We start from the raw sequence: 12,279 nt of genomic DNA, 5'->3' as shown, positions 1-12,279 counted from the left end.
TAGTTGTGCAGTTTGAAAGATGAGGAAGGAAGGTTTTATTTCTTAATCAGCATTTTAAGGAACTTGTGTAATGAAGGTTTTCATGAGTTTCTAGAAACCTCCATTGCCAAGACAGAAAACACACTATACATTTTCTAAATTTAGCTCTCATGTGCATTTTTTCTTTGCTTTTCTTAACTGTTAAATGATATTTTTTAATTAAAAAAAAATAAGGCCCCAAATAAGATAGAACATTGAAGGGGCAAACAAAATTAAAGGGCAAAGACAGAAAAATGATAACTACTCTACAAAGCTAATATAATCCATGCACTATGTATCAGATCAGCAATTCTCAGTAACAGCTAATTGAAACATGATCATGAGGTAAAACGTCTCTCCTGTCAGGAGAAATAGAATTAAAACAACAAACTAATATCCTAAGCCTGACGAGGTACAGAAGGCTACCAGCTAAATGTGTCTGCTTCTGGAAAAGAGGGAGACTCACCAGCTCTTTTCTGTGGAGCTTGAGCCCAGGGGAGGACGGTGAAGTGAGGTCAGTACGCACCCATTTAGCAAAGTGACTGATGAATAAAGAGACCTAAGCTTGGATGACAGACATGATACTACTATTCATTTATCCTGTAAAGTATGTCTTCACGTTAAGTGATCAATACTTCGGGGTCCTCAGGGATTGAGATTATAGGAAAATGCACAGCCCGGGCCCAGATCTCCACTATGAGCGCGTGACACTGCACTTAGATGTCTCAAGGGCACCTCCAACTTCACCTGCAAAGAGCTGACTTCACGGTGCTCCTCCCATAGTCGTCCTGCCCAGGGCACCTGTTCGGGGGGTAAGGTCTCCCTGCATCTCCCAGCTCAGGCCCATCACTCACAGATGTGAATGGACCCCTCCTTCAGGGCCCAGATATCCTCAGTCACCGAGTCCCACCACCCTCACCTGACCTACCAGGTAATCACTGGCACTCCCTCAGCAGTGACTGTGTGCTGGGGACCACGCTGCACACTGTGCACACGTTACCTCACTGGATCTCCATAGCAGTCCTGGGAGGTCGGTGCATCATTGCTTCAATTGATTAGATAAATTGTTTCTCTTCCTTGAGTGCGTGATCCAAAGTGACACGGCTTCTGAGCCACAAGCCTGGGACTGAAAACAACTTGAAAATTGAACACTGATACACGTCGCAGCCACCCTACTGACTCATCACATCACCTCCTGCCGAGCCTTCTAAATGTTTCCAAGCATTCTGTAAGACAGAAGTGATCTACGAGAGCACCCCACTCCCCTAGTTAAAATCTGTCAATGACGGTCCACTGCCCTTTGGAGAAAGCCCCACCGTGCCTGAGCACAGCCCAATGGCTCGGCATCCGCGTTCCCTGAGCAACCGTGCCGCCTCATCCACCACGCAGCTCTACACGTGCCGTGTCCAGGACAGGGATGTTGACACCGTACAACCCGGGGCTTGTCTCACTCGAACAATCATCACCTTCTTCAGTGTTCAACTTCTTCATTGCTGACACTTAGAAAAATGTTTTCTTAGGATGAATCGATATCTTTTTCCTTACAACTTCCCATCATTGATAATGATCTTCCTCCAAAATAGAGAAGACCTAATTCTCAGTCTCCTTATCTGTAAAGTGAGAATAACAAGGAAATATGAGAAGTTTTAAGAGAAATAATATTCATGTGAGGCTGAGGGACAATTCCATCATACAGTAAGCACTCAATATGTGCTTACTTAATATTAATAAGGGTATATTGCATTCCAGCAACTTTCAATCAATGTTTTATGACTTTGTCCAACAGACTACTGACAAAATTTTAGACGAACCCCTTTGAGCAGATCAGCACAAGCTTACTGGGAGAGGTAAGCGCTGACTCCAGTTACAGCTGCAGCCACCCAGCACTACGGGGCGGGGGCAGTTTGCTCAAACTCTTACATGTTGCTTGAGCATTTAGTTGTCATTATTGAATAAAGAAAGGTGTTCTTTAGTCAAAGCTCCTGAAACATAAATCTTCAAAGATTGATGCAAATTAGGTTTCAAGTACAAAACTCTCACTAGAATTTATTTGAAAATCATACTCTTAGCTACTCCGCACATCAAAAGGGCATGTTCTCAATGTATCTGACTAAATACACTGAAAGGGTTGTTTAAAAGAAATTATGAAGGAGCCATCCTGAATAAGCTCTCAGTATCATCTGCACAAAGCCCCACCCAAGGGTCTCATTTCTCACTTCCACATAGGTGTTCAGGCAGCTTAACTTGGGTCTTGGTTTCTTATAACACGGGGTGGGGAATAGTTGTGGATAGATTTATGTAGCAAATATAAACCTAGGGTATTTGCTGTGAAGGAATTCTAGAAATAAGAAGATGGATATATAGTCCGACCCATAAGAAACTCAGCCTTTCCATTTACAACAGCATTAAAAATAAAATGAGAGATACATTTAACAAAAATTTACAAGATTTGTACATTGAAATCTTTGAAGTATCACTAAAGTAAATTTTAAAAGATCTACATATATGGAAGATATCCCATTTTCAAGGAATGATAGAAAATATTATTAAATACGTTAAGACTCCTCAAAGTGATCTACATATTCAGTGGAATCCCTATCAAAATTCCAGCTGACTTCTTTGCAAAAATTCAAAAACTAATCCCAAAATTCATATGGACGTGCAAGGGGCCCAGGACAGTCAAAACAACCTTGAAAAAGAAGAGTAAAGTAGGAGGACTCACTTTAAAGTGTACTAAAATGCTACAGTACTAAGTCAGCATGGTACTGGCATAAGGTTGGATAAATCAATCTATGAGACACAATAAAAACCAAGGGGAAAAAACTTACATTTACAGACAGTTTTCCACAAGGGGGACAACAACACTCCATTGAAAGAATAGTCTATGCAACAAATGGTACAGGGACAGCTGGGTATCTGCAGGCAAAAGAATCAATCTGGAATCTGAACACTCATATTTTATATAACAAATAAAAATTAATTCAAAATAGATCACAGACAGAAATGTAAAAATTAAACCTATAAACTTTCTAAAAGAAGACACAGTATAAATCTTTGTGGTCTTAGGATAGGCTTTGGTTTCCTAGATACCATACCAAGAGCACAAGTGATAGAAGAAAAAGCAGATAAACTGGACTTTATCAAAATTAAAACCTTTTTCTTACAAAGGACATCATCAAGAAAGTGAAATGACAGTGGAAATGGGTATCTCAAGTGATAGAGTGTGTGCTTAGCAAGAAAAATAAAATAAATCAAAATATCTAATTACCTCCCCTGTAAAGAAATTGTTTTAATGTTTAAAAAAATATAGTGAAAGGACAATGTGCAGAGTAGGAGAAAAATTTTGCAAAGCTTGTATCTAATAAGAGAGCAGCATCCAGGATATATAACAAATGCTTACAACTGAGCAATACAAGAAAATAGACCCAAATTTTAAATTTACCATGAATTTAAATAGATATACAAATGGCCAATAAGCATATGAAATGATGCTCAGCATCACTAGTCAAATCAAAATCAAAATGAGATCTCATTTTACACCCACTAGGATGGTTATAACCAAAACATGGACAATGACAAATATCGTTCAGGAGGCAGAGAAACCTCATATGCGACCAGTGGAAAGGCACAATGGTGCAGCTTCTTTGGAGAAGTCTGGTATTTCCTCAAATGCTTATAGTTATATGGCTCAGCAATTCCACACCTACATATAGAGTCATCCCTCAGAATTCTCGGGGGGTTGGCTTCAGGAACCCCACACCCTGGATACCATAATCCAAGGATGTTCGAGTCCCTTTATAATCAGCCATCTGAATCCATGTAGTGGAAAATACAGATATGGCGGGCCAACTGTACAGCCAACAGAATGATAATATATTCTCATAAAAAATTTCACATCAATATTCATAGCAGTTTCATTCAGAGTAGCCAAAAGTTACTAACATTATCCATCCATCAATGAACGGATAAACAAAATTACCAAGAATAGGCCCACAAACTTTTGGTCATTGAAACTTTGCCAAAGGAGGTGAGAACATACAATGGAGTAAAGACAGCCTCTTCAGCAAATGGTGTAGGGAAAACTCAACAGCTGCATGTAAATCATTGAAGTTAGACTACTCCCTCACAGCATACACAAATATGAATTCAAAATGTGTTAAAGACTTAAACATGTAGACAAGACACTATAAATCTCTTAGAAGCAACCATAGGTAAAACATCTGACACATCTAAACAATGTTCTCCAAGAGCAGTCTACTCAAGCAATAGAAAAACAAATAAAAATATACAAATGGGATCTAATTAAACTTACAAACTTTTTCATAGCTAAGGAAAGAGTAAGCAAAACAAAAACACAACCTACCTATGGAATGGGAGAAAATATTTACAATAAATGAAACTGATAGGGGCTTAATTCCCAGAATATGTAAACAGCTTTTACACTTAATAAGAAAGAAAAACAAACAATTCAATTCAAAAATGGACAGAAGTCCTAAAGAAACATTTCTCCAATGAAGACATACAAATGGCCAGTAGGCACATGAAAAAATGTTCAATATCATTCTCAGAGAAATGCAAATCAAAACTGCAATCAAGTATCACCTCTAACCAGTCAGAATAGCCATCATTCAGAAGTTCACAGACAATAAATACTGGAGAGGCTGCGGAGAATTGGGAACACTCCTACACTGTGGTGGGAATGTAGTTTGGTGGAGCCAATGTGGAAAACTGCATAGATGTTCCTCTAAAGAAAAAAATTGACCTCCCATATGAACCAGCAATCCCACTCCTGGGCATATATCTAGAAGGAACCCTAATTCAAAAAGACACCTACACCCCAATATTCACAGCAGCACTATTTACAATAGCAAGACATGGAAACAAGCTAAATGTCCACTGACAGATGACTGGATAAAGAGGTTGTAGCATATTTGTCCAATAGACTACTATTCAGACATAAAATAATAATAAAATAATGCCATTTGTAGCAACATCAATGGACCTGGGGAATGTCATTCTAAGTGAAGTAAGCCAGAAAGAGAAAGGAAAAAACCATGTGAGATCGCTCACATGTGGAATCTAAAAAGAAAAAAATAAAACAAAGAAACAAAAAGATAAACTTATCTACAGAACAGAAACACAGAGTCATAGAAATCAAACAATGGTTACCAGAGGGGAAAGGGTGTGGGAAGCAACAGTTTGGGAGTTCAAGATTTGCAGATACTGAGTATGTAAAGAATAAACAGCAAGTTTATTCTGTATACCACAGGAGAATATATTTAATATCTTATTGTAACATGTTTTAAAAGAGTATGAAATTGAATACATGTATGTTCCTATTTAACTGAAGTGTTGTGCTGTACACAAGGAACTAACACAACATTATAAACTGACTAGACTTCAATGAAAATATATTTAAATAGACCAAAAACGAAAACAAAGAAAAAGGATATTATCAAACAAAGACTACAAAGTACTAATTCAGGTTACAATATGGAAGATCCTTGAAAGTTTATGCTAAAATAAGCCAGACCCAAAAAGCCAAATAGTGACATTTAAGGTGAGCTGTATCTAAGCGTTTATTGTACTACTCCTGTAAATTTTCCAGAGGTTTGAAATCTATCAATATCAAAATAAAATGTATTATACATTAAAAACTTAAAACGCTTCCTCACAGGAGGGCTTTAATTATTAAATGCTGAAACGCATGTAAAGCGCTTGGAACAACACTTTGCACGTCCACACACAATCACTGCTGTCACTGCCACTCAGAGGGTGGTGCCAGCGCTGATGAGAGCTGCCTCCACTCGATCCCCTGCAGACAGAAGTGAGGGCCTGAGATCTGACAGTCAGGGTGAGCGTGAACCTGGGTAAGACCCAGCCACGTCCCAGACTCTGCATTACCCGACTTTCTTATACAAACTGCAACATGTGTAATGTAAACATGCTTGAGGGACGTATCTTACAACACAGGGAATACAGACAATGTTTTACAGTAAATATAAATGGAGCATCTATTGTACACCTGAAACTAATATCATATTTTAACTCAGCTATACCTTTATAAAAAATTAAAAAATAATTTTAAAATGTTATCACTTTAATATTCAATTCGGTTTTTAAGTAACTACTAAACAGCTTAGAAAATATAAAAGCATTTAATTGTGCTGTTGGTTTACATATTTATTTACATTCAGACTCTTGCTTACAGAGAATTTAAACAATTCTATTAAACACAGCTTAACAACCATAATAAAATAAAGGCAAAACTGAGAATGAAGAGAAAATGGAGATTCAATACTTAAATGAAACCAGGGGGAGATAAACTCATAAAAATGGATTCCATGAAGTCAGGGCAAGTGTTAAAGGCTGACTAGGAATTAAGCTGTAAGATTCTTGGCAGCTAAAGCAAAAAGAAAAAGATGATGGGGCGGGTGGTAGAGCGTGTGCTTAGGGTGCACGGGGTCCTGAAAGTAAGCCCCAGGGCCTCCACTAACAGATAAATACATCTAATTACCTCACCCCCCAAAAGAGTTCCAAAGAAAGAAAAAGAGATATTTCTTTCCCAAAAAACCCTGATATTAAATTTAGATTAAATACATAAAAAAAGAAAAAAAGAAAAATAGAAAAGATAAGTGACACTGTGAAGGAAAAGCCCAGCTGGGCTAACAAGCTAAGTTACAAATCTAAGTGTGATAAGTGTTGGTTTACTGATCTAAGTTTTGCCGGGCTAACTCGTAAATCTGAAGTTTAGCGTCAGTTTACTGGGTTAACAAGCTAAATCGTAAATCTAAGGTCAACAATTGTCAGTAACGTGATCTTTCCAAATTGATAAGCTTCAGTGCACTGATTCCTTGCTATTTGTTGTTTGAGCCTTATTGTCTAATAGCCCCATGCTTGTAATTAACCCTATAAAACCTCATGTGCAGGTCTTGGAGGTGCTCAGAGCTTCGGAACAGAAGCCCCTCTGAGCCCGCCAGCATAATAAATCTCAGTACTCCAGCCCTCTGAGTGATTCTTGTTTCTTGGCTGGCCTGTTGTTTCTGTAACAACAAAAGCGATGATGCCCGTGAAATAAATCTGCGGTGACTGCTGTCAGGTCCCCATGTCTCACGTGGGAAAATCTGAAACATCCTTCTCACAACTCAGAGTCATCATAAGCCCACCCCACCACTCCCGCCATTAAATGCATGAGCACAGGCAGGGCCCAGCCTTTGCTGTCTCTGTGTCATCACAGTGAGATAGGATGGAAGGGGGCAGAGCACAGCCATTCTAGGAAGGCCAAAGCAATTAACATCAAAATGGTGAAGGATTCAAACCCCAATATGCCTTGAGTCTCAGGATGAAGAGATTTAACTTCTAGCAGGTCTTAAGCTTCAGTAAACACCCATTGTAATAGTAACATGGTGAATAACATGCCCCAGGCACCATGGCAGTCCCAATGTTAGCTACCAAATGTCACATTGTGGGAAATGGCCAACTCCCTGGGAATCCCAGCCCCTTGCCCTAAGGCTGGTCCTTCTACTTATTAGCATATGAAACCACCAAGCCCAAGAAAACAAGCAACACAGCGCCACCTCGCGGTCACCACTCTCTAACCCTCTTCGGAGAAGACCCACACTCTGTCTGTGGAGTGTGCACCTACTTTTAAACTGAGCATCAAACCCCCACACCTCGTGAAGTTTCTCTTGCATTTCAATGTATCTCTCTGAATAAATCTACTTTTACTCAACACTGGCTTGCTCTTGAATACTTTACTGCATGAAGCCAAGGAACAAAATCTGGTGGGGCACATCCCAGGGGCTCAACCAAAGCCTGGGACACAGCCCTTCTCATGCCCAACGTTTTTTATTCTTGTATCAACAGGACTGGGCTGTAAAGGGAAGTCTGAAGCCCCAGCTAAGGAACAGAAGCAGCCTCCAGTGCTCCAATTGGCGGGCAGCCTCTCCCCCAGCATGGGCCTTGGCATCTGCCCGGTTCTCTGTGTTTCTCTGTTGTGCTGACTCCCCAGCCAGACAGCGTAATCCTAGGCCTGTCCCCACAAAACCCTTCTCTCCAAAATACAAGCACATCATGTCACAATCCTCTTGTTCAACCAGGAAATGTTCTGCCCACTTTTTCCTCCCCAATAAGGTACCCAACTGTCCTCCCTCCCATCACAGCACTTCTTTCTTTGTACTCTGCACTCGCCAGACTCCATCCTGAACCCAGGTGCCTTGCTGGCTTGGACTGAGACGTTTCTTTCTCACACAGCCTGCGTCCTTTCACTTTCCCCTTGTTACCTTAAAAAAGCCTTTCCTGAGTCACCCACCCCTCTGATTCTGAACTTCACAAAATGCTGAGGTTGAAGTCACTATGTCCATACCTCCCAGGTTTGGCTAGGTTTCCTTCCCAAGATCTTCATTAAGGAGCTGCATCAAGAAATTTAAAGAGGCTATTCTTACATCTGAGCGGAGGAACCTGCAAGAAATTTAAATGGCATTGAAGAGAGAGTTAACCAGGACAGAGAATTCGCAGGTCCTAGTCAAAAGTGTCATGAGGCAAAATGTTCCTCAAAGTCTCAGAGTGGCTTCTGAACACGGAGTCTGCAGGGAGGATGTGACAGGCAGTGAGTGGGGTGAGTGATAAAGGGTACACTCCCCCAGCTGGGGAAGAATAGGTTTTTTTCTAGTTTTCCAAACATTTTCTTACTACCTTTTACTCTTATTGTCACATACAATTTCCTACGAATTAAGCTTATGAATGTCAGTCATTTGGGCCACTTGGGAGAAGCTACACGATGCCATTCACAGGACTGGGGCATGACAGCCACACCAGTCTAAGTTGAAAGACAAGTGGGGGTATTTCCAAGGTAATCACTGGTATGCAGCAAACTCCCCAGCTTCAATGACCTCATCTCAAAGCTGGGGCAAATAAAACTACCAAGTGCGTGATGATTATGACCGACACCTTTTTGCTAGGTAAGTGCCCGTGACACCTGCTGCTTAATGGGGAATGAGTACGATCAACGAGGCCCTGTCTACCTGGCCACACGCGCCCTGCCTTCCTGCCTTGGTGCAGCAGCAGAGCTTGTTTAGGTGAGATGAGCGCCCCCAGAGCAGCCCCGACGGGAAAGCTCCCAGCTCTGCACGACGAGACGTGTTCCTTTCCTTCTCAGAGCTGATCACAGTTTGCAGTCGTCTGTTTTTATGTTAATCCCTTTTCTAACTGCCTCTCCTCCGGAGTTTTTGCTCAAGCAGCACAGGACCAGGTGTGTCTTGTGGCCTGCCGGATATTCTGAGCAGGGAAACAGCCAACCCCACATCTGGCTCTGGTGCTGAATAGAGAGGGCACAGGGCCCAGGGGCCCATGCTGAACAGAGGCCCCTGCACCCAAAATTATGGTCTGACTTTGGGCAAATTACACAGTCTTCTTTATCATGAGATTCCTCATCTGTCCATGAAAATAACTGCCCATGGCACACAGATTTACAAGGATTAAAGGAAATCACCAAATTTACAACCTAGCCAAGGGGCTACCAGTGCATCCTCAAGAGACAAATGCTGCCTTTACGGCTCTGACACACGCTTAGCGGGGCGGCGCCACAGAGTGAACACTACTAAGTGCCAGTGTGTTAAGTGCTTCATGTGTGCTATAATACTCTTTAAAACTTACAACAATCCCAGGAAGAAACGAATATTATCATGCCCATTTCACAGATTCTCCAACAGTTTAAGAGAGTTTACATTCTAGTCCAAGGCCCTATGGTGAAAAAATGGCAATTTAAACTGGAATCTGGGCCCAGGCCTTGGCTCCATCTCTATCCCATCCACCTGACCACTTCCTTATGAATTCCACCGGTCCAATACACAAGTTTGCAGGCGGCCATCTCTTAAACGCAATGTGTGCCACCGTTTGTCACTGTTGGTTAATTACCATAAACAGTTCTCAGAAACCACTACAGTAAAGAAAAGTGGACTTAAGGAATTCTGCACTGTGTTGTCCTGTAATGTGCAGAAACCCTTCCCTGCACCACCAAATCCAAGTGTATGCTTCCTCCCTGTTTATGATTGCACACGGCTTATTAAAGCAGAAGGTACCTGCAGTAATTCCATCTCGGTTGCTTTCCAAGTTTGCAGATTATACATAATCAGTCTGTGAACGAACATAGTACAATGTGAATGAGAATACTGCAACCATGACAGTAAACAAAGAATACTGAAACCAAGTCATTAAAGGCTGCCACCACCCCCCAGCTAGGACAAGCCTGCAGCCCAGCCGCTACAGCAACTCACAATGGTGTCCTCTGAGCAGAATCAGAATAAGAAAAGACAGGCTACTTACTGGTCCTAGATAGCTAGGTGCTTGTCTAAAAACTGAATTCAGTGAGTCCAAATATTTGCTTCCTCTCATACATACAAAAGTACTAAATTCTTGAACTTGAGATACCTGGCTTTCTTTAGATAACAAGCAATCTTTTATTGTTCCAACAATCTGGTCTTTGTTGTAAAGCTCCTATATATCCTAGCTCCTCCGCAACCTCTTTGGAGTAGTCCCTCAGAGAGATCTGGCAGGCTGTCATCCCGGCTCGAGCCCTCCCGCCAAATAAAACATAACTCTTAACTTTTAGGCTGCACATGTATTTCACTCAACAGTTTTGGACACCTTGACGGGACCCACGGCAGACTTCTCTCCACCTGGACTCTCCGAGTAACCGGAGCCTTGGTACCAGCAGTGGCCCTTTGTGCCATCCGCCTCCTCTGGGAGTCCAGATGAATTTGGGTGAGTCTCTCCTGGTTCTCGGATCTCACATATTGGTTGATGATCCTGAGTTTTATCTGGCGGTGTATCCAGGTACGTGGCCCTCCAGTTGAAAGAAATTGGGGTGAATTACCCACCCAGTGGAGACATACTGGGTGGGGCCTGGTTGAAAGTTAACAGGAAATACCCACCTTGAGGAGATGTCCAAAGTGGGGCTGGTGGAAATATATGAGGAAAATACTCACCCAGGGGAGACATCCCGAGTGGGTCCAAGTTGAAAGACACTGGGTTCAGGACTGAGTGGTTAGGTAAGAGGCTGGTCTAATATTTTCATCAATTTGGTTACAACCATTGAATTTTTCAGGATAAAAGTAAAACTCTTATGAGGAACGTTTCAACTCGAGAATTCGGACCATCCTCCTGGCTCGTAACAGCTTTCTCGGGTGACAGAGAATCTTCCAGCAGTGGTAGTGACAAAGACTTCATGCCACCAAGTTGTCCCTGTGGGAAATCTTACCAACAAATTTATTCTGGGAACCCGACCTTACAATGGGGAATAGAACATTCAAAAAAAATAAAGAAAAGAAACCAAAGAAAAGAAAAAGAAATGACAGATTGCCTGTCTCCAACTATTACCCCAGCCAGTTTTATGTACATACAAAACTTACAACATTAATTGGGAGTAAGAAAAAAAAAACTCACTCTGAAAGTAATTGACAGGCCTGATAAAAACATTTTTTGGAATTCTGAACTTATAAAAACAAAATCCCCTTTTGGGGGAACTTGGATTTCTCTTCCTGTGTCCTTGAAATGTAAATTTTTTATCTTTCTCTGGGTGTATTAAGTGTGTGTATGTATGTATATATATATTTACTTTATTTTTTAAAGGAAACCTTGGACTCTGTCATACAAAAGGTTCAACAATTGTGTACATATGGTGGCCACGCAAATAAATTGGGATTCTAAGCAATTCTTTGATTGTACCAATTTTCAGATATTTTGACATCTTAAACTTTGCTGCATCAGCCTGGACCACAATGGCCTTTAGCTTTTGGAGAGAAAACCTTTGAATTTTATTTAGGCAACACCCCGACAATCATGTGGAAGAGCCGCTTCATCTTACTGGTTTAAAATCACTATATATATATATAATTTATATATATATTTATATATATATAAATTGATGGCCATATGATGGATCTTTTAATTTGGAAAAACTTTTAAATTGGTGAAAGTTTTAAGAGATCTCATTATAAACAGCTGTTTTATTGGTACCTATTAAAATCAAGTTTAAATGTAGAAAAATATATCTAATGGTTAACCTAAGAACTTAGTTAAAAAAATAAAACTGGTTTGAAAAGCTACATTTGTGTTTTTCCTTCCCAATAAATGGTTCTAGAGATGCTAATAAAAACTTAGAATAATTAATGTTAATTAAATTGAATAACTGGAAAAAAGATGGTAAAAATGTCGAAGAAAAAGAACGATAAGTAGCTTATCCCAAATGGATAAATATTTTTA

General features: G+C 40.6%; 1 long non-coding RNA gene across 2 annotated transcripts; it reads right to left on the bottom strand.

Moving 5' to 3' along the window:
* Positions 1-1,393: 1,393 nt before the first annotated feature.
* Positions 1,394-10,347, bottom strand: LOC140694691 (uncharacterized). Of its 2 annotated transcripts, none has more exons than XR_012070271.1 (3): positions 10,098-10,347; positions 8,384-8,478; positions 1,394-1,628 (listed from the first exon to the last, which is right to left on the bottom strand). It is a non-coding gene; the product is annotated as an uncharacterized lncRNA (long non-coding RNA). The 2 variants fall into 2 exon arrangements; XR_012070272.1 differs by lacking the exon at positions 1,394-1,628 and adding an exon at positions 6,793-7,061.
* Between the last annotated feature and the right edge of the window lie 1,932 nt (positions 10,348-12,279).

This window comes from Vicugna pacos, unplaced genomic scaffold (assembly GCF_048564905.1).
Source record: "Vicugna pacos unplaced genomic scaffold, VicPac4 scaffold_102, whole genome shotgun sequence".
NCBI lineage: Eukaryota > Metazoa > Chordata > Mammalia > Artiodactyla > Camelidae > Vicugna > Vicugna pacos.
Note: the sequence above shows the minus strand (reverse complement) of the source record. Positions and strands in the feature narration are given on the sequence as shown.